Below are 19,396 nucleotides of genomic sequence, written 5' to 3' on the forward strand. Positions count from 1 at the left end.
ACATAAGGGGCCTCTTAAACAAAACAGATCAACTTCTTATTAACATTAGTGAAAAGAACAGTATAAATAATGCTCAGATTTTGTGCTTAACTGAGCACCATGTTACTGATAAATGTGCCTTGCCATCTATAGTAAGTTATAGTTTAGTAACATACTACTGTAGGGAAAGTAAAGACAAAAGTTGAGTAGCAATTTATGTTAATGATAGTGTAGCATACAAAGCTATAGATGTTAAGAAATCTTGTGTGGAACAACAATTTGAGGCATGTGTCACACAAATAATAACTAAATTCTACCCAATAATAGTGTTGGTTGTCTACAGGTCTCCATCAGGTGACATAAAAACTTTTCTGCATTCAATGGAACTCCTTCTGTCAGCGTTACTTTCAAAAGCTAAGGATTTTGTAGTTTTAGGTGATTTCAGTATAAACTTTATGACAGAAAATAAGAATAAAATTGACTTTGAGGTTATGATGACCTTACATAATCTGACATCAGTAATATACTTCCCAACAAGAATTACATCTGAGTGCCAAACTATGATAGACAACATTTTTTTAGATGTAAGTAGACATCAGAATTATACTGTCAGGCAGGTTATAAGTGGATTTTCAGATCATGATGGACAAATTCTCACTCTTTATGATGTTAATCTGTTCGAAAAAGAATTTCCTCAATGGAAATTCATAAGAGTAATGAATGAAGAGGCAAAAGGAACTTTCAACCACAGGTTGCAGCAAATAGATTGGTCTTTAGTATATAGCCATGATGATGTTGATACTAAATTTAACTGTTTTATAAATGAATTCTGTGCTCTTTTTGAAGAAATATTTCCCAAGAAATGGGTAAGAAACAGTGCTTCCAATTCTGTAAGTAAGCCTTGGATTACAAGAGGTATAAAACAGTCATGTAAAACCAAAAGGGAAACTTATGCTGCAATAAGACTCTGTAAAGATGTAGAAAAATGGGAACACTATAGATTATACTGCAAAATTTTGAAGAAACTAATATGGAAATCAAAAGCCCTTTATTATGAGAAGAAAATAGATAATTCTAATAATAAAATAAAAACAATTTGGAGCATTGTAAAAAAAGAAACAGGAAGAGGGGGGTTGTTTTTGGGAGGAGACCAGACAGCGAGGTCATTGGTCTCATTGAAATAGAGAAGGAAGTCAGCCGTGCCCTTTCAAAGGAACCATCCCGGCATTTGCCTGGAGCGATTTAGGGAAATCACAGAAAACCTAAATCAGGATGGCCGGACGCGGGATTGAACCTTTGTCCTCCTGAATGCGAGTCCAGTGTGAAACAGGAAGAGATACAACAAGCAAAGAAGATGTAAATAAAATCAGATATGAAGGTACCCTAGTAGATAACCCCAAAACGGTGGCTGAGATTTTTAATAAACACTTCCTATCAGTAACTCAACAGATTGGTTGCAAGCCCAATGTTGACGAATCTGTAATTCTTTGTCAAGCAGTATATTCCAACACAATTTCAGAAATGCACCTTAATCCTATCACTGTAGAAGAAATTCAAAAAATCATCATGTCTTTAAAAAAGTACAAACTCTGCAGGGGTTGATAATATATCTAGTAATTTATTGAAATATTCATGAGTGTGGATAAGGGACATTCTCTGTCATATGATCAATGCTTCCCTTCAGAAAGGTGTTGTTCCCAGTAGACTTAAGTATGCCATTGTGAAGCTCCTGTAAAAAAAGGGCGATAAAGCTGAACTAACCAACTATTGACCTATCTCTTTGCTGACAGCTTTCTCCAAAATTCTAGAAAAGCTAATACATGTAAAAATTACTGATCATCTCATGAAGAATGGAGTTCTCAGCAAGAGCCAATTTGGCTTTCAAAAGGGCCATTCAACAGAAGACGCAGTCTATGCACTTGCAAATGAAGTCCTAGAAACCCTTAATGAAAAAATGCTAGCACTTGGTGTCTTCTGTGATTTATCCAAAGCTTTTGACTGTGTTGATCACGAGATTCTCTTGCAAAAAGCAAAATTAGTAGGAATAAGTGGTGTTGCAGGCAATTGGCTACAGTTCACGGAAAACCAATTTGGTTTCCAGCGTGGCAAAAGTACTACTGATGCAATTGACAAGTTTATCGACAAGATCAGCACATCATTAGACAACCATAATAAAGTTGCAGGAATCTTTTGTGATCTCACAAAAGCCTTTGACTCTGTAAATCATGCACTGCTCATCTATGAGCTTGACAAGTATGGGACCAAGGGTAATGTTCTAAATTTGCTTACTTCATACTTATCAAATACAAAGAGTGATTGTCTCATCAAATGCAGCAAAAAAACCCTAAAAACTTCACAGAATCTACTTCTTCTACATCCTGATTTTTATGAGTTATTTTAATTTCTTGGGGCTTTGACTGTTTTGTTCTGAACTGGACCATGTGGGTTTTGGGGATGTTCGATCTTAATCCACTCAGTTGGAACCATGTTTCTAGTTTGTTCATTATGTTTATTGTGTAGAGAGGGATGTTTTCTGGCTCCTGGTTTTCAATTAATACAGATGCAGTTGTGGTTAATTGGTTCAAGGTGAATGGTCTCTCATTAAATTCCAGTAAGACCAGCTTTATTCAGTTCTGTACAAAAACAGAAAAAGAGAGAGAGAGATAAGTGTGACATGTGGTAATCAACCAATAGAAAGAATGGAAACAACAAAATTTCTTGGAGTGCTCATTGACAAGAAAATATTATTGATCTCTGTAAGAAGCTTAGCTCTGCTACCTATGCTTTACGGGTTGTCACTGCATGTGTTGAACCTAACACTGCAAAAGTGGCATACTATGGCTATTTTCATTCTCTCATTGAGTATGGAATTATTTTTTGGGGCAACCAGCCATTAGCAAGGAAAGTGTTTATTGCACAGAAGCGAGCTTTAAGAATTATATGTGGATTGCACCCAAGAGACTCGTGTAGAAATAGTTTTCGTAAACTTAAAATATACACAACTACATGCCAATATATTTTTTCTCTCATGTGTTTTGATTGTAAAAATATAGAGATATTTCAACCAAACAGTAATTATCATGAGCATAACACACAGAGGAAGAATGATATACACAGCGAGCTCAGAAATTTGAGCTTTGCGCAAAAGGGTGTCCACTACACTGGAGAAAAACTCTTCAATGATCTTCCTCCTGAAATAATGACAGAGATTCATAACAAGAGTAAGTTTAAGAAAGCACTAAAAATATTTCTGCTAGGAAAAGCTTTTTACAGTCTAGATGAATTTTTAACTAAATAAATTGTAATATTTTAATATTATATAATACAAGTTGACATATTGCCACTAAGAATGTTATTTAACCTGAGCCCTGTATCTGTGTGCGCTCTCTATCTGTCTTCTGTAGTGTTTTAATGATTCTAAGAAAATATGTATTTTCTTTTTCTGTATTGCTGCCCAAAGAATTTACTATATAAATTTTTATGTAATTATATACTCAAATTTCTGTATATGCTATAAGATTATGATTGTATTTGTAAAAAAGTGACTCGTTCCATGTCCTTTTGTATCCAACACAGTTGGACCTGTGGAACATGAAATAAATCAAATCAAATCAAATCAAACTGTTGAATGCAAGATCAAGCAAATGATGAGATTTTTTTCAGGAGCCCTAGAGACAACAAAAATATTGAAACAATTTAAGGTGCTTACTATTCAACTGTGTATGGTTTACTGATGTATAGCTTGCTGCTCGAAGCCCACAGATGTTTAGCCAAACAGAAATATAAGGTTGGGGTTACATGTAGAGACCAGCATTTAAAAACATGATTGCAAGTGTGATTGTATAGATTCAGACTATCATCCAAGAAATTTATATTATCAGACATTCCTTCCATTAAGAAAATAGTAATATGTAGTATTTTCATAAAATTATTTAATTGTCGTGGGCTTCAACTTCTTTCATTAATTCAGAGTGAGCTCTTTATTACCTTCCTTTTCTCCCCTATTTAATGGCATAAAATGGGCAACAAAGAAAAATCATACATTAAGAAAATAGTTATTGGTTAGGCTATCCTTTAAAATTCACCATTGCTATTTTTTGTGACCAGTTCAGATAAGGTTAATGCAAATTAACTATCAGAATACTATAGTACTTCGCAGCAACTAACAAGATGGAGCATAAAAGTTACTTGAATTTCATACCTGATTTGTCTCTTATGACACAGTGGTTATGAGATGGTTCTGTCATTACAGCATTTCCATAAGTTTTTTGAAAGGACATGGATAAATCACTTAACATAAGTGCCAAGATGTCGACAGCCAAGTCGGGTTAGCTGGAAGGGAATATGAACTCTTGTCCTGTTGAATCTAGAAGTTGTAGCTACTGATTATATTGAATTTTGTTCTATCTGTGCCAAGCTTTTGTGATGGCCAAACAGAGACCCTCACTCAGCACACTTTCTGTTTGGTACACATCTCTTTAAGTCTTAACACTACAGAAATCTGTTTATTGTTTGTGGCACTGATGACTGCCATCAGTTTAGTAAAGCAGCAGCCACAATGCTGTTGTCAAAGATTCTGACCTCGACCCCTCCCTACTCAGAGATGCAGTCTGTGCTTCAGCTATGTGGATTACTGGTAGATTGATTACTCAATCTACCAGTAGCAAAAACAGTTACTATTAACAATATCCTCAGACTTTTTTTTTCAGCTGATAAATATATTTATAATGGATATTATTTGAAAACAGCTGCACAAATTTCAAAGTGGTACAAAGATTGGGAACTTGTTTTAAACGTTCAGGAATCTAAAATTGTGCTCGTCACAAAACAAAGAGAAGTAGTGTCCTATGACTGTAATATCAGTAGCCACAGTGGGAATTAGTCAACTCAAACAAATACCTGGAGTAACAATTTGTAGGGATATGAAATGGTATGATCACATTGGCTCAGTCATATGAAAGGCAGGTGGCAGACTTTGGTACATTGACAGGATACAAGAAGCATGTAATTAGTCTCCAAAGGAGACTGCTTCCAAATCACTGAAGCTTATCATATTACAACCTGCTCAAACAAGAGGGTTGGCACAAAAGTCACTGCCACTATTTTCTTTGCTCGCAGATCCCAGAATGGGTGGAAAATATGATCTATACAGATGAAAGGATGAGGTGGGATCTATATGTGTGTTCATCAAAGAACATGCAAACAATGTGTCTCACAAATTAACTATGGTAGTGTGCAGAACAATATTGGTTTCACAGTGCAAAATGATTACAGCACAGTGACAGACAATTGATATAACAAAACTGGGTCTAGAGGTCCTCAGTATAGTCTCTTGCAATGTTCATCATAAGCTACCAATGATATGGGAGATGTCAAGTACCATCTGTATCACCATTTGCTGCACTACGTCTGAACCAAAACACCTGTTATTGCACAGCACTGGCAATATTCTCTCGTGTTACAAACCACTCAGAATGTAGTTGTTCCTTTGCCTGTTGACGATATTCATTGCTGGATTTTCCATTGTATGGTTTTCTTACCTTTTGTATGGGATCAAAGTCACAAGATGAAAGGTCAGGAGAGTATGGCAGCTGCTCCAATTCTTTACATCCCCAGCATCAAAGTCAGTGGCATACACACTCAGCTTTATGTGGTTTTGTGATGGCACCCCTGATGTCATATGTGATGATCTCCATCTGTTTCACGGGGGAAGGCTTCTGCTAGCACTTCTGCCTCTTCAGTGTCATTTGTTGCTCTTGTCCAGAATTCATCAATGGCAATTATTGATGACAGGAAACAGTCGCCGTCCTGTTGCAGTGAGTGAGCTAGGTGAGTGGAGCATATTGCATCCATCTTGAAATTCTGTCAGTTTACGCTGTACCCACTGCGATGTAATTTTGCGGTCATAGCTTTGTCTGCAATATCCTGTGGATGGTATGTTTCTCAATGATAGTTGCCTTCTCTAACTCCAGTAGCACCCATTGTCTGTATTCCTCTAGCAGCTGCTCGATAATGGCATGTGCCATGTTGGTTCCCACACTGACAGCTTGTCCGAAGTGTTCCAGATCGCCCGTTGCCACACGTTCTTTGCTGAAACATTCCTACTCACCATGCTATTATATGGTGTGGGAGGGCATTATTCCAAAGGGCTTCCCCAAATCCACATTCTCTTGCATTTCTCCAATGGAGAGTGGCTATTTCGACGTATACGCACTGTTCAACAGGGGTTACTTCCATCTTGTGCGACACTCGCCATAAACTGATTTTGCAGTGAACTCTGTGCTATTACCAGCAGTCACAGAGGCATTTGTTGTTGTGAATACACATTAAGGCTGCATAGCTTCCACATTACAAATAGCAGTTTGTGATCTGCTTACACACCTGCAAGAAAAAAGAAATATTTGCAATGACTTTTGCCCCAACCCTCGTATGTGTAACCTATACCAGAAAGGACTAACAGAGGATACTGAGCGTAACAAAGAAGGGCACCGCAAAGGCAACAGGTTTGTTTGACTCAGGACTGACTGGCAGAGCTCGCGGTTTGCACCATTGTTCGGTTGATCGGTGTTCTTTGCTTTGGACCCAAGTGGGGTCTCAACCAAAGGATTTTTCGGCACTGTTACGGTATTGGCTGCAGATTTCTAGACCTGCATTATTGGTTGGGGTTTTGTAGGACTCCCCTTGATAGGTCAAGGGTGCATTATCAAAGGAAGCAGCTACTCAGGAAGTATAGTACCTGTGAAGTACTCATGAGAGTTTTTTACTCTAGGTGATAGTTTGAGGTACTCTGATGAACACTCACCAGCTCATAAGCAGCAAGGGAAGTCAGACCATGTTCAGAGTAAAAACACTTCGACTGTTGAGATTTTATCAGTAAAGTGTCCAACTATTTGTAACAAAGTTCCTGAATTTACTGCCCTCCAGGAAAGTTCTCGCGGTGAAATTATTCTTGGGACCAAGAGCTGTCTGAACCCTGAAGTGGAAAGCTCTGAGATATTTAGCTAGTCATAGAACCTACATTGGAAACAGATTAGAGGCTACAGGAGGGCAGTGTTCATTGCAGTTGACAAAAATATTGTCCCTATTAAGGTTGAAGTTGCGTGTGGCGGTGAAGTTCTGGTTGCATATAACGGGTCTAGGTGAAATCATGTTCACTACTGGATGTTTTTACCAGCCATCCAATTCTATTGTGACAGTTCTAGAGTCATTCAAAGAATGTCTACAGTCAGTAGCACATAAATACCCAGATCATGCACTGCTCGTTGGAGGTGACTTTAACCTACTGGGATTCATTGCAAGGGGGTAGAGACAGACAGCCATGTGAAGTACTTTTGAAAATGTTTTCTGAAAATGTCTTGAGCAGCTATTTAGGCAACCCGCATGCAATGGAAATGTCTTAGACCTTGTTGCTACAAATACTACTAACACCACCATCATACCTTAGGAAAAGGTCTGGCAGAGAACCTGAGAAAATTATGGTGCTACGTAAAATCGCTAAGTGGGTCTAAGGCTTCCACCCAGTCACTTGTTGACAAGTCTGGTGTGGCAATTGAAGATAGCAAAATGAAAATCGAAGTTTTAAATTTTATGTTCAGGATATTGTTCATGCAGGAAAATCATACAAATGTACCATTGTTTGACCATTAAACAGACTCCTGTATGGATGACATAGTAATAAGCAACCCTGTTGTACAGAAACACCTGATGGAGTTGAAGACAAATAAGTCACCAAAGCCACATTTGGCCAATTTGGTTTTTCAAAAAGTACTCTACAGCACTGGTCCCTTACTTAGCTCGCATTTACTGCGAATCTCTCGCTCAGCACAAAGTCCCAAGTGACTGGAAAAAAGTGCAGGTGATTCCTGTGTATAAGAACGGCAAAAGAATGGACTTGCAAAATTACACACCAATATCCCTAACATCGGTTTGCTGCAGAATCCTTGAACATATTCTCAGTTCAAATACAACAAATTTTCTTGTAACCGAAAAGCTTATGTGCATGAATCAGAATGTTTTTAGAAAACATCGCTTGTGTGAGACTTAGCGTGCCCTTTTTTTTATATGAATACTGCAACTTATGGGTGAAGGGCAACAGGCAGATTCCATACTTATTGATTTCCGCAGAGCATTTGACACTGTGCCCTGTTGCAGGCTGTCAAAGAAGGTGTGAGCATATGGAATAGGTTCAAAGATATGCGAGTGGCTCGAAGACCTTTCAAGTTATAGAACCATGTATGTTGTCCTTGACAGCGAATGTTCATCGGAGACAAGGGTATCATCAGGAGTGCCCCAAGGAAGTGTGATAGGAATGCTGTTATTCTCTATATACATAAATAATTTGGCAGACAAGGTGGGCAACAACCTATGATCATTTGGTGATGATGCTGTGGCATACGGTATGGTGTCATCATTGAGTGACAGCAGGAGGATACAAGATGACTTAAACAAAATTTCTAGTTGCTGTGATGAACAGCAACTACATCTAAACGTAAAAAAAATTAAGTTACTGTGGACGAGTAGGAAAAACAAACCCGACATGTTTGGATACAGCGTTAGTAGTGTCCTGCTCCACACAGTCACACTGTTTCAATACCTGAGCATAACGTTGGAAAGCAATATGAAATGGAACACCGAATGGTTGACTTGGGTTTGTTGGGAGAATGCTAGGAAAGTGTGGTTCATTTGTAAAGCAAACCACATATAGGATGCTAGTGCAACCTATTCTTGAGTACTATTCGAGTGTTTGGATCCATACAGGTCACATAGTTCAGAGGCGGGCTGCTAGATTTGTTACTGGTAAGTTTGAATAACACACAAGTATTATGGAGATGCTTCAAGAACTCAAATGGGAATCCCTGCAAGGAGGGCAACATTCTTTTTAGGCAACACTATTGAAAAAATTTAGAAAGCCTGGAGTGCTTTGAGAATTTACTCATAAGTTCTGGAACCACTCAATCTTCTGCCACCTTGAACATGCATTATTTTAAAGATAGGTGTGAGAGAGAGCCTACTTACTGTGCAAAACATGTCTGTGTGTGCAGAATGGATGTTGGTCCCGGAGGACAGGAGCTGTGTCAGACGAGCGATGCCGACAAGTGTTTGCCGCTCGCACCATAGAAGCTGTATGTGACATACAAGGGGCAAGCGTGTGTTATTCTTTGATGATGTAATGATTGTAATTGTTATGAACAATTGGAACATGTTTTGTCTAGAGACTCTTTCTTAATCTTGGTGCTAGACTTGTGAGAGGCAAGAGCTGTTTTTGAATTTCTGGTGATTATGAAACCCACCACAATGTAATTGTATTTAATAGTATCTAATGGGTATCGTCGTAGTTGACTTGCAAGAATTTGTATGTTTATGTGAAACTTGTGGAGATAAAAATATAGCTCAACTTAAATGAAAGTATGAGGGCACTGAGTTATTTCTTGTGTGAGAGAGAGATGGTATTTGTTAGTTTCTCTTACCAGCTTTGTTTCTTTGGAGAAGAAAATGTGGAGACTGACACAGCTACATATTCAGAGAAGAACATTGGCTAAACGTTTCAAGTAAGTCAACTGTAGTAAGAGAAGTGTGAAGTTCGCAATCCAGTTTTGCACCACTTCTCTTGATGCTGAAACTGTTAGAGTTTGTTGACCTAAGTGACAGGACCCAAAGAAAATGGGAATTTTAAGATGGCAAAAGGAAGAAGATATTTGGAGTTGCTATAGCAACCAGCCATAACAAGATATGAGATCTGTTTCGAGTAATTGGATTGAGTCCAAGAAACTAAATGGAAGAAAGTTGTGAATGCAACGCAATAAAAGATGAAAGAAAGTACTAACATCAAAAGAACAGAGAGGAGGCCTCAACCTTCAGACTAAGAAGAGTTACACCAAGAATACCTCAACTAAGAAGATTTGGTGTGGAGAATACAAAGCTCTCACACACATTGCAACAGACACCAACGCTGAAACCAACATTCAACACTTCCGGCACCCATGCTATTCACCGGTGCTGACTCCAAATCTGCCCGCCGATGCTGAAACTGACATTTGACATCGCCTGTGCCAGTGCTGTTCACTGGTGCTGATTCCACACCTGTTCACCGATGCAGCCTAAAACTCTACGCTAGGTGAGCAAGAGACAATAATTGTTTGAATAGAAAGTTACAGAAACTATTCAAAGATTGTAGTAATGTAGTTAGTACATTTAGAAGTGAGGGTTTTTCTTTTTTCTTTTTTTTTTTTTTTTTTTTTTTTTTTTTAATGATAACTTGATCTAAAAGTAGAAAGAATATGGATCAAGAACAGCAACTAGCAGAACCAGAGAACCAGCCACAGCTATTAAAGTGACTAGGGAAATGCCAGACTGGACTGAAATAGCAAATTTAATTAAGGCACTATGTCTTAAGTTAGATAACCAAAGAACAGGGTCAAATGCCCAAATTAATACTTCAAGCAAAAATTTAGAAGCACAGACTGCAGTTTTAAATGCTCAAAGTCTTACGTTAGATTCAGTGAATACCTAATTAAATATTAAATTAGATGCTCAGAGTGAAGTTTTAAGTAACCAGAGTGAAACTTTGAACAGTCAAGCAACAAATGTTATTTTATTAAAGACTGAATTTGACACTCTAACTAAAGGGTCAAAAATCTGAAGTTAGATTTAAAGAGTGAACTAACTAGTTCTTTGAATACTCCTGTAAATCAACTGTTCACTGACTTTGACGAGAGACAGGATGAGCAATTTCAGAATTTAGCTAAGAAACTAGAATTTGATATTCAAGATAAATGTAATAATGTAGAAACTGAACTTAGTGAAAAGTTAGGATCATTTCAAAGCGTACGCAATGTTACATTCGATGCTGTAAAGCAGAGGTTGCACACCTTAAAAGAGAGTTTGGACAAACAGGATAAATTAATACCTATGGTCCAATCACAAATTGCAGGCATGAGCATGCGAGTAGATGATGTGGAATGTGGCTTTAAGGAGAAACTAGTCACTTCAGACTTAATAAATATAAGCAATCTGGAGGAACAGGTAGAGGAAATAATCGATCGAAAAGTTGCCACAAGGATAATCTCCGGAAACATTTTTACTGTTGCTTTTACCAAACTTAATGATAATAGCAATGTTATAGATGACTTATGTGAAGAATTCAAACTTGTCCATGACAGTAGAAAATAGAATAACTTTACCTGATGTTGTGCTACCTAGTAAAGTGTTAACTGTTTTGTTGTGGGGAGCCTTTCACACAAAATTTAATGAGAAGTATTGGTTCGTAAGTAATCGAATGAGGTTACTCCGGACGGAGTCACATCTGTCTCCCCCAGTGATGTTAACCTTTTGTATTAACAGGCGGAGTGATGACTGTCGGATCCTAAGTTGTTTTTGGTGTTTTTTCTGTGCTATTTTCTCATGCACTGTACTCTCTTCAAATCTTAAACTATCCTGTAATCTATTCTTGAATTCTTATACTATCCTATTATCCACCTTTAGAGAAACATGCTATGTCATCAACTAGATAAATTTTGTTGTTATATCGAGTCAGGACTGAAGCACCTATTACCGATTTCATAATATGCTCATTAAAAGCAGTTGGTTTCCAATTTGATATATCTGCAATTATGTCCAGAACAGTCTGTGTTCTCAGTACTCGGTTGTTTGACGATCGTGCCCGATAAGTATTTAAGTCGCTGTCACGCTCCTTTCTAGTCAGCGGCGGACTTGATTGTAAGGTCAACAGCAGCCAATGAGGTCTCTGAAGGAGTGTGCCCGCTAAGTACACTACTGGCCATTAAAATTGCTACACCACGAAGATGGCGTGCTACAGACACGAAATTTAACAGACAAGAAGAAGAAGCTGTGATATGCAAATAATTAGCTTTTCAGAGCATTCACACAAGGTTAGCGTCGGTGGCGACACCTACGTGCTGACATGAGGAAAGTTTCCAACCGATATCACATACACAAACAGCAGCTGACCAGCGTTGCCTGGTGAAACATTGTTGTGATGCCTCGTGTAAGGAGGAGAAATGCGTACCATCGTGTTTCCAACTTTGATAAAGGTCAGACTGTAGCCTATCGCGATTGTAGTTTATCGTATCACAACTTTGCTGCTCGCGTTGGTCGAGATCCAATGACTGTTAGCAGAATATGGATTCGGTGGGTTCAGGAGGGTAATACAGAACACCATGCTGGATCCCGACAGCCTCGTATCACTACCAGTTGGGATGACAGGCATCTTATCCGTATGGCTGTAACGAATCGTGCAGCCACGTCTCGATCCCTGAGTCGACAGATGGGGACACTTGCAAGACAACAACCATCTGCATGAACAGTTCGATGACGGTTGCAGCAGCATGGACTATCAGCTCGGAGACCATGGCTGTGGTTACCCTTGACGCTACATCACAGACAGGGGTGCCTGTGATGGTGTACTCAATGTCGAACCTGGGTGCATGAATGGCAAAACGTCATTGTTTCGGATTAATCCAGGTTCTGTTTACCTCTTGTTCACACTGACGACACTTTGAACAGTGGACGTTACATTTCAGATGTGTTACGACCCGTGGGTCTACCCTTCATTCAATCCCTTCAAAATCCTACATTTCAGCAGGATAATGCATGACTGTATGTTGCAGGTCCTGTATGAGCGTTTCTGGATACAGAAAATGTTCTACTGCTGTCCTGGCCAGCACATTCTCCAGATCTCTCGCAAATTGAAAACGCCTGGACAATGGTGGCTGAGCAACTGGCTTGTCACAATAAGCGAGTCAATACTCTTGATGAACTGTGGTATCGTGCTGAAGCTGCATGGGCAGCCGTACCTGTACACGCCATCCAAGCTCTGTTTGACTCAATGCCCAGGCGTATCGATGTCGTTATTACGGCCAGAGGTGGTTGTCCTGGGTACTGATTTCTCAGGATCTATGCACTCAAATTGTGTGAAAATGTAATTATATGTCAGTTCTAGTATAATATATTTGTCCAATGAATACCCATTTATCATCTGAATTTCTTCTTGGTGTAGCAATTTTAATGGCCAGTAGCGTATTTGGAAAAAGTGCCCGATAAGTGTCTAAATCGCTTTCACACTCTTCTCTAGTCAGCGGTGGTCTTGTTTGTAATGCCTAGCCAGCCATCCGGTTATAGTTATGTCTTATTTCTGCCTAAGCTATTCTTTGAAAGTAATCTCTTATCCAGTTGGTCTATGCAAACCTGGGTGCAGATTAATAAATTGCGAAGAATATCAGATTAATAGAAAATGGGATTATGTTTGAATCATTACACAATTGTGATAACATGATACATAATGTTACCTTTATAAGATGTGATGTGTAGAGGAGGGTATATAGTAATTTTTGGAAGGGGTGGGTAATGTAAGTACAAACATGGCTAACACAGAACACACACCATACCTTTCAAACGACCCTTGCAAACAAGTGTGACTGATTCTTCACCATTTGCCATTCCATAGGGGTTGCTAAGATTTTTTTCGGGGACTTCAGAGGTAAAGGTGAGAATGTCTGTTCTGTAGGAGATGTTTAACACCATACCTCCTCCGGCTTCTCACTAAAGTACCAGGGAAGAAGCGATCCTGAGGAAAAGCGGTGGGAAGGGTTTCCTGTCTTTGAGGCTATCTTCCTTCTCTTCTTCAATCTTAGCAACCATTTCTACTTTTTCCTTTCTTACTTCTCATCTGAGTACCAGTCTATCTTTCCCTCTTTCCATATTCATATCCTACTATCACTGAAGTCCCTCTTATTTTCTGTGGTTTCCAATAACCTACAACTTATTTTATATAAGAATCAGGCTACACAAACACACGCATACACACAAAAAATACGATTTCACAAACAATGATCTTACACATCAAAAGGGGAGAACCATCAAGGATTGTAGGGGGAAAGGAATGTGTACACTGGGAAAGGGTGGACACACTGTTATGATTTCCGAGTATACATGAGAAGGAGGCTGGAGCAAGAAAAAAGAACATATGCCAGAGAGAAATCAATTGGGGTAATTATTAAGGAATGTCAGTCTAACAAATATTCTGATGATTTGTAGGATCGCGGGACTCTTATAACCTGAGTAAATATATATTGAATGGTGTATAGAGATGTAGTATATACCAAGTATGTATAAGTTGGAAAGTAGGGGAGGACTCCGGGGACTAAATGAAGTATCAAGAAGTGGAGTCGAGGTATAAAATAGCTTTGTAACTTTACCAGAAAACATTTTATTATAGTGTACATAAAGATATATTCTAGGGAAATGAACCATGAGGCCTACTCATAAAGGGTAAGGGGGGCGCACCCAGCATTTATTGAATATAAAAGGCACATACACAGACCTATGAAAGGCTGACCTGTACTGTGCACCAAGAAGGAGATTGACCCGTACCATAGGAAAATAGGAATCAAGAGGGGCATACCTACTGAAACAGGAGGAGGGAGTGAACTCATAGGGTCAACCCCCTGCTTCAAAAGGGGAAATGGACAGTATTGTGACAGAAGTCACACATTTTATAGGGATTATTATGGTAAGTTTCAATTCTGTATACCACTAGCATTATTATGTTTTATGAGTGTCAGAATGAACACTTTCATTTGCCCAGAGTTCCTCTAGAATACAAACTACTATGAATAATGGTACTAGTTGTTACTGAAGAAAAATAGTACAAAAAATCAGAATATAGCATGAAATATTTAAATGTCCATGACACCTGGAATTTATGATTGGAGCTAAAGAAAAAGTCCTCACCATTTATAAGTAAGAGTAATGCGGAATGAAATTATAAATAGAGGCTTATGTTCTCAAAACAAAGTAGAGTAAGGAATTAGTTGAAAGACAACAATCGGAAGCCTGTTCTATAGGGTACATGGATTTATGGGGAAATAAGAGGAAATTGTGTATAAAAATTTATGTAGTAAATGATTGCTTTTGAAGTGTGGGTTGTTACTAGTATGATATTAATGTACATAATGGTTATGTATATAATACGGTGTGTTCGATCTGAGGAGGGGGATATGTACTGCTTCGAGAATTTACACGTACGTTCTGGAACCACTCAACCTTCTGCCACCTCGAACACGCGATATTTTAAAGACAAGTGTGAGAGAGAGCCTATTTACTGCACAACACCTGTCTGTGTGTGCAGGATGGATGTTGGTCCTCGGAGGACAGGAGCTGCATCAGACAAGCGACGCCGACAAATGTTTGCTGCTCGCGCCATAGAAGCTGTATGTGACGTACAAGGAGCAAGCACAGTTTATTATTCGATATTGTAATGATTGTAATTATTATGAACAATAGAAACGTATTTTGTCTAGAGACTCTTTCTTAATCTTGGTGTTAGGCTTGCAAGAAGCAAGAGCTGTTTCTGAATTTCTGGTGGTTATGAAACCCACCACAATGTAATTATATTTAATAGTATCTAACGGGTATCATTGTAATTGACTTGCAAGAATTTGTATGTTTATGTGAAACTTGTGGAGATAAAAATATATCTGAACTTAACTGAAAGTATGGGGATACCAAGTTATTTCTAGTGAGAGAGAGAGTATTTGTTAGTTCCTCTAACCAGCATTATTTCTTACGAGAAGAAGTTGTGTCGACTGACGCAGCTGCATATTCAGAGAAGAAGATTGGCAAAACGTTTCAAGTAAGTCAACTGTAGTAAGAGAAGTCTAAAGTTCGCAATCCTGTTTTGCACCACTTCTCTTGTTGCTGAAACTGTTAGAAAGCAGTGTTTGAAGCTGACTGCAGAATGATTCTGTTGCCTTCAATATACATAGTACATAAGGACCACAAATATAAGAGGAGTTTGGGCTCATGCAGAGGCATATAGAAAGTAGCTTTTCTCCTCATTCTATTTGCGAGTTGAACAGGTAAGAAAATGACTACCAGTAGTACAGGGGGCCCTCTGCCATGTGCTATTAGGTGGATTGCGGAGTATCAATGTAAATGTAGATGTAGATGTAGAAATGCTGAAAAACTGGAATTGACAGATGATTGAAGATAGATGGCAATTATCCAACAAAAGCTTGCTTACAGAGTTTCAACAACCAATATTAAGTAAAGAATCTAGAGATATTCCTCAGCCCCTTATGTATCGCTCCCACAGGGGCCATGCATACAAGATTAGTCTAATTACAATGTAAACAGAGGAACTACACTCCTCATGCAACTGGAGGGAGGAAACTAACAGACCTGTTGTGTCGTAAAAATACAGTAATGGAAGGGTGTACTAACAACAACTTTATTTCTCGCCACAGAACTACATATATATGAACAAGTCAGAGAGATACCTACGAAGAATAAACAGATATTCTCTCACTTGTAGTACGCTTCTCATTCTGCTAAAACCTGGCACAGTGCTAAGTATACTCAGCAATGCACTTCACAGTGGTTTGCAGAGTGTGTATATAGATGTAGAATAAATGGCAGAGATGAAGTTCTCCACTTCCACATTACAAAACCTTATGGAGTGTATCTTGCAACTGCTCCCTGTATCTGACGTGCAAATTTATGTCCAATGAAAGCTTTTCTGGCAAGACAACATTGAACATTTCGTTCAGTGATAGTCATTTATAGCACTGAGGTGTATCAGTCATTTAATTGATATGAGCTTCCACTTTCTTTTTCATTCATTTTCACAGTCATTAAAAAGATAGTTCTTATTAGCTTGTCAACCTTTCAATGGTACAAAATTTGCAACAAGTGAGCAATGAGATTTACAAATCAGCTTGTTGCATTAGATACATAAAACTGGATATCACTGGAAAATATAACTTGTCAGAACATAGCAGTCTCTAAGTAACTAGACAATCACTCTCTGTCTGACACATTTTATGGCCTCATCTCTGTTCGCTCAAGACAAGACAAAATTTACGTTGACATTGTTTTATATTTTTTGCATGATACGTCATCTTCTGCTGCATTTGCTGCAATGCATAATTTCAGTTCTCAAATCCATGTAAATAATCTATTTTATTTTATTTTATTTTTACTCTGATGCCAGGTCTGCATAAACTGACAACAATGGGTGCTCCAACAGTGGCTGAGAAGAATTGGTAATGTTTCAAAGAAATGGGAAGTTCTGTATAACATAAAGTTAAATATCACTTCACAGTCAGATGTTTTCTAACAGATACTGGTTTCTAAACATAGTCCCTTTCTTTACTAACTCTAGACATGATCAAGAGGTAAAATGTTACAAGGTCCATTATAGTGGCGACACACAAGCAATAACTTGTATGCTTAGATCACTGTAAGTGACACAAAATGTTCCTACAGTGGTGATAAGGGAAATGTCAAGCATTATGATTCCTTACACCTTAACTCTGTCTTATTGCTCTCCGAGTGAAAGAGATTACAGTTACAAAAATAACACTAATAACCAGTACTGATTTTCTGGAGAAATGGTTAGAGGTCTCTGTGTAGCCTGTTGGCAATTTCTAAATTTTACAAATTATTGCCACAAGAAATTATAACATACATAATCAACAATATTTACAGAATTAGGCCCACATATGAATGGCACATTTTGTGCACATTTAGTTTCATTTCCTCTCTTTTGCCTACTTTCACCTCCTCTTCCAGTTTCATCTTCATCTTCATCATCATCATCTCAGCTATTTCGTCTTTTTATTCAAACAACAGAAACTCCAGATAGGAATATTAACTATAGGGAAAAGACAGATTGCTACTTACCATAAAGAAGACACGTCAAGTTGCAGACAGGCACAATTATAAAAGACACTCACATAAAGCTTTTGGCCACAGTTTTCATCAGTAAAACACACACACACACACACACACACACACACACACACACACACGACAACCTACTCCAGCATCTCAGGCCTGAATTTTGTGCATGTGTGTGCGTGTGTGTGTTACTGATAAGGACTGGCCAAAAGCTTTATGTGAGCGTCCTTTAATTGTGCCCATCTGCAACGTGACGTGTTTTCTTTAAGATTAGCAGCAATCTGTCTTTTTCTACACTATTCACCTTTTTAGTCACTGGGGATGAGAAATACTGCATAATCTTACAATCCATTTTGACTCTGCTCCTCTTAATAGAATTCTAAACTTTCCCTTAATCTCTTCAATACTGAATACAAAAGAGTATTACGACATCACTGCATAACAACAAAAGCAGTGCCTTCTCGAAATGTATTTTAAAATGTGACTGCATAAAACTATTAGTTATTTCTTTGACTCTTAACATTCACATGTTGAATGATTTCAGTAATATTGTACAGTTCAATATTTTAACTATTTTTCAAAAAAGGCTGTGAGATTGGCTGCCATGACCCTTAAAGGAATATGAAGATACCATTTACAAATGCCCCAGATATTAACAAAATCTAATATCATTATCTGCTTTTGGTAATAATGTCATTGATGTATGATTTTTCCGCCTTTAATATAAATAAAAATGTAGCTCTCTTTTTTTCAAAAAGGTAAAGTGTATGCATTCTCAAGCATGCCCCCAAAACCTCAGCACTGCTAGTACCTACTTTCACCACTGAGTGCTCTAAGATTTATTGTACTATATGTATAGTAGGAGCATTATAACTAATGACAACAATACCACATTATTTTAAAAGGTGTATGAACACAATTACCTGAAATTGACAGGCAGAATACTATAGTTTTTTCCATTTGACCTTACATCACAACAGAATATTTGTCACTGACAAATATTTCTACTAATTAAGTGCAATTCATTTACTTTATTGCCCATTGCATTACATATTTATATATATGTGTATGTATCTTTGGCTTGGTTGTACTTTCATTAGCTGTTCAAAATGTTACACAATTTAATGCTGAAGAAGATTCACTTAAATTTTTAGCTAGTGACACACAATGGTTTTTATGTATATTAACTATGTGGCAAATCAAATACATGATCACTACAATTACTGTACATATACATCACCAAGAACATGGTATTATTTAGTGCTTTGTTGATGCAAAAAAAGCCATGTTGTTGACAGAAAACAGAGTTACATTTGTTTTAAACATGTTGACATGGCTCTTTTCATGATATGGTAAAGATTTACAGATTATCAAGCAGATACAAACCAGACATATCAGACTAAGAAGCAGCATATTTTATACATCTGACACCATCAAAAAAGCACACATTTGGTTCATTCATGATGAAATGCTTCACTAATATATAAAAAATAAATGAAACTAGATTTTCAAAATATACTGTGTGGGTCAATTTTAACCTATTTACATCTAGTTCTGCATAAATACAACAATGTTAACGACACAAATAGTAGTAGTAGTAGTAGTAGTAGTAGTAGTAGTAGTTAATGATGATGGTGGTTGTGATGATGATGATAACATTAACTGATATGAGTAATGACAAATGAAAGGTAACAGACAGCTGCAAATACATGTTCACTAC

This window comes from Schistocerca piceifrons, chromosome 3 (assembly GCF_021461385.2).
Source record: "Schistocerca piceifrons isolate TAMUIC-IGC-003096 chromosome 3, iqSchPice1.1, whole genome shotgun sequence".
Taxonomy (NCBI): Eukaryota; Metazoa; Arthropoda; class Insecta; order Orthoptera; family Acrididae; genus Schistocerca; species Schistocerca piceifrons.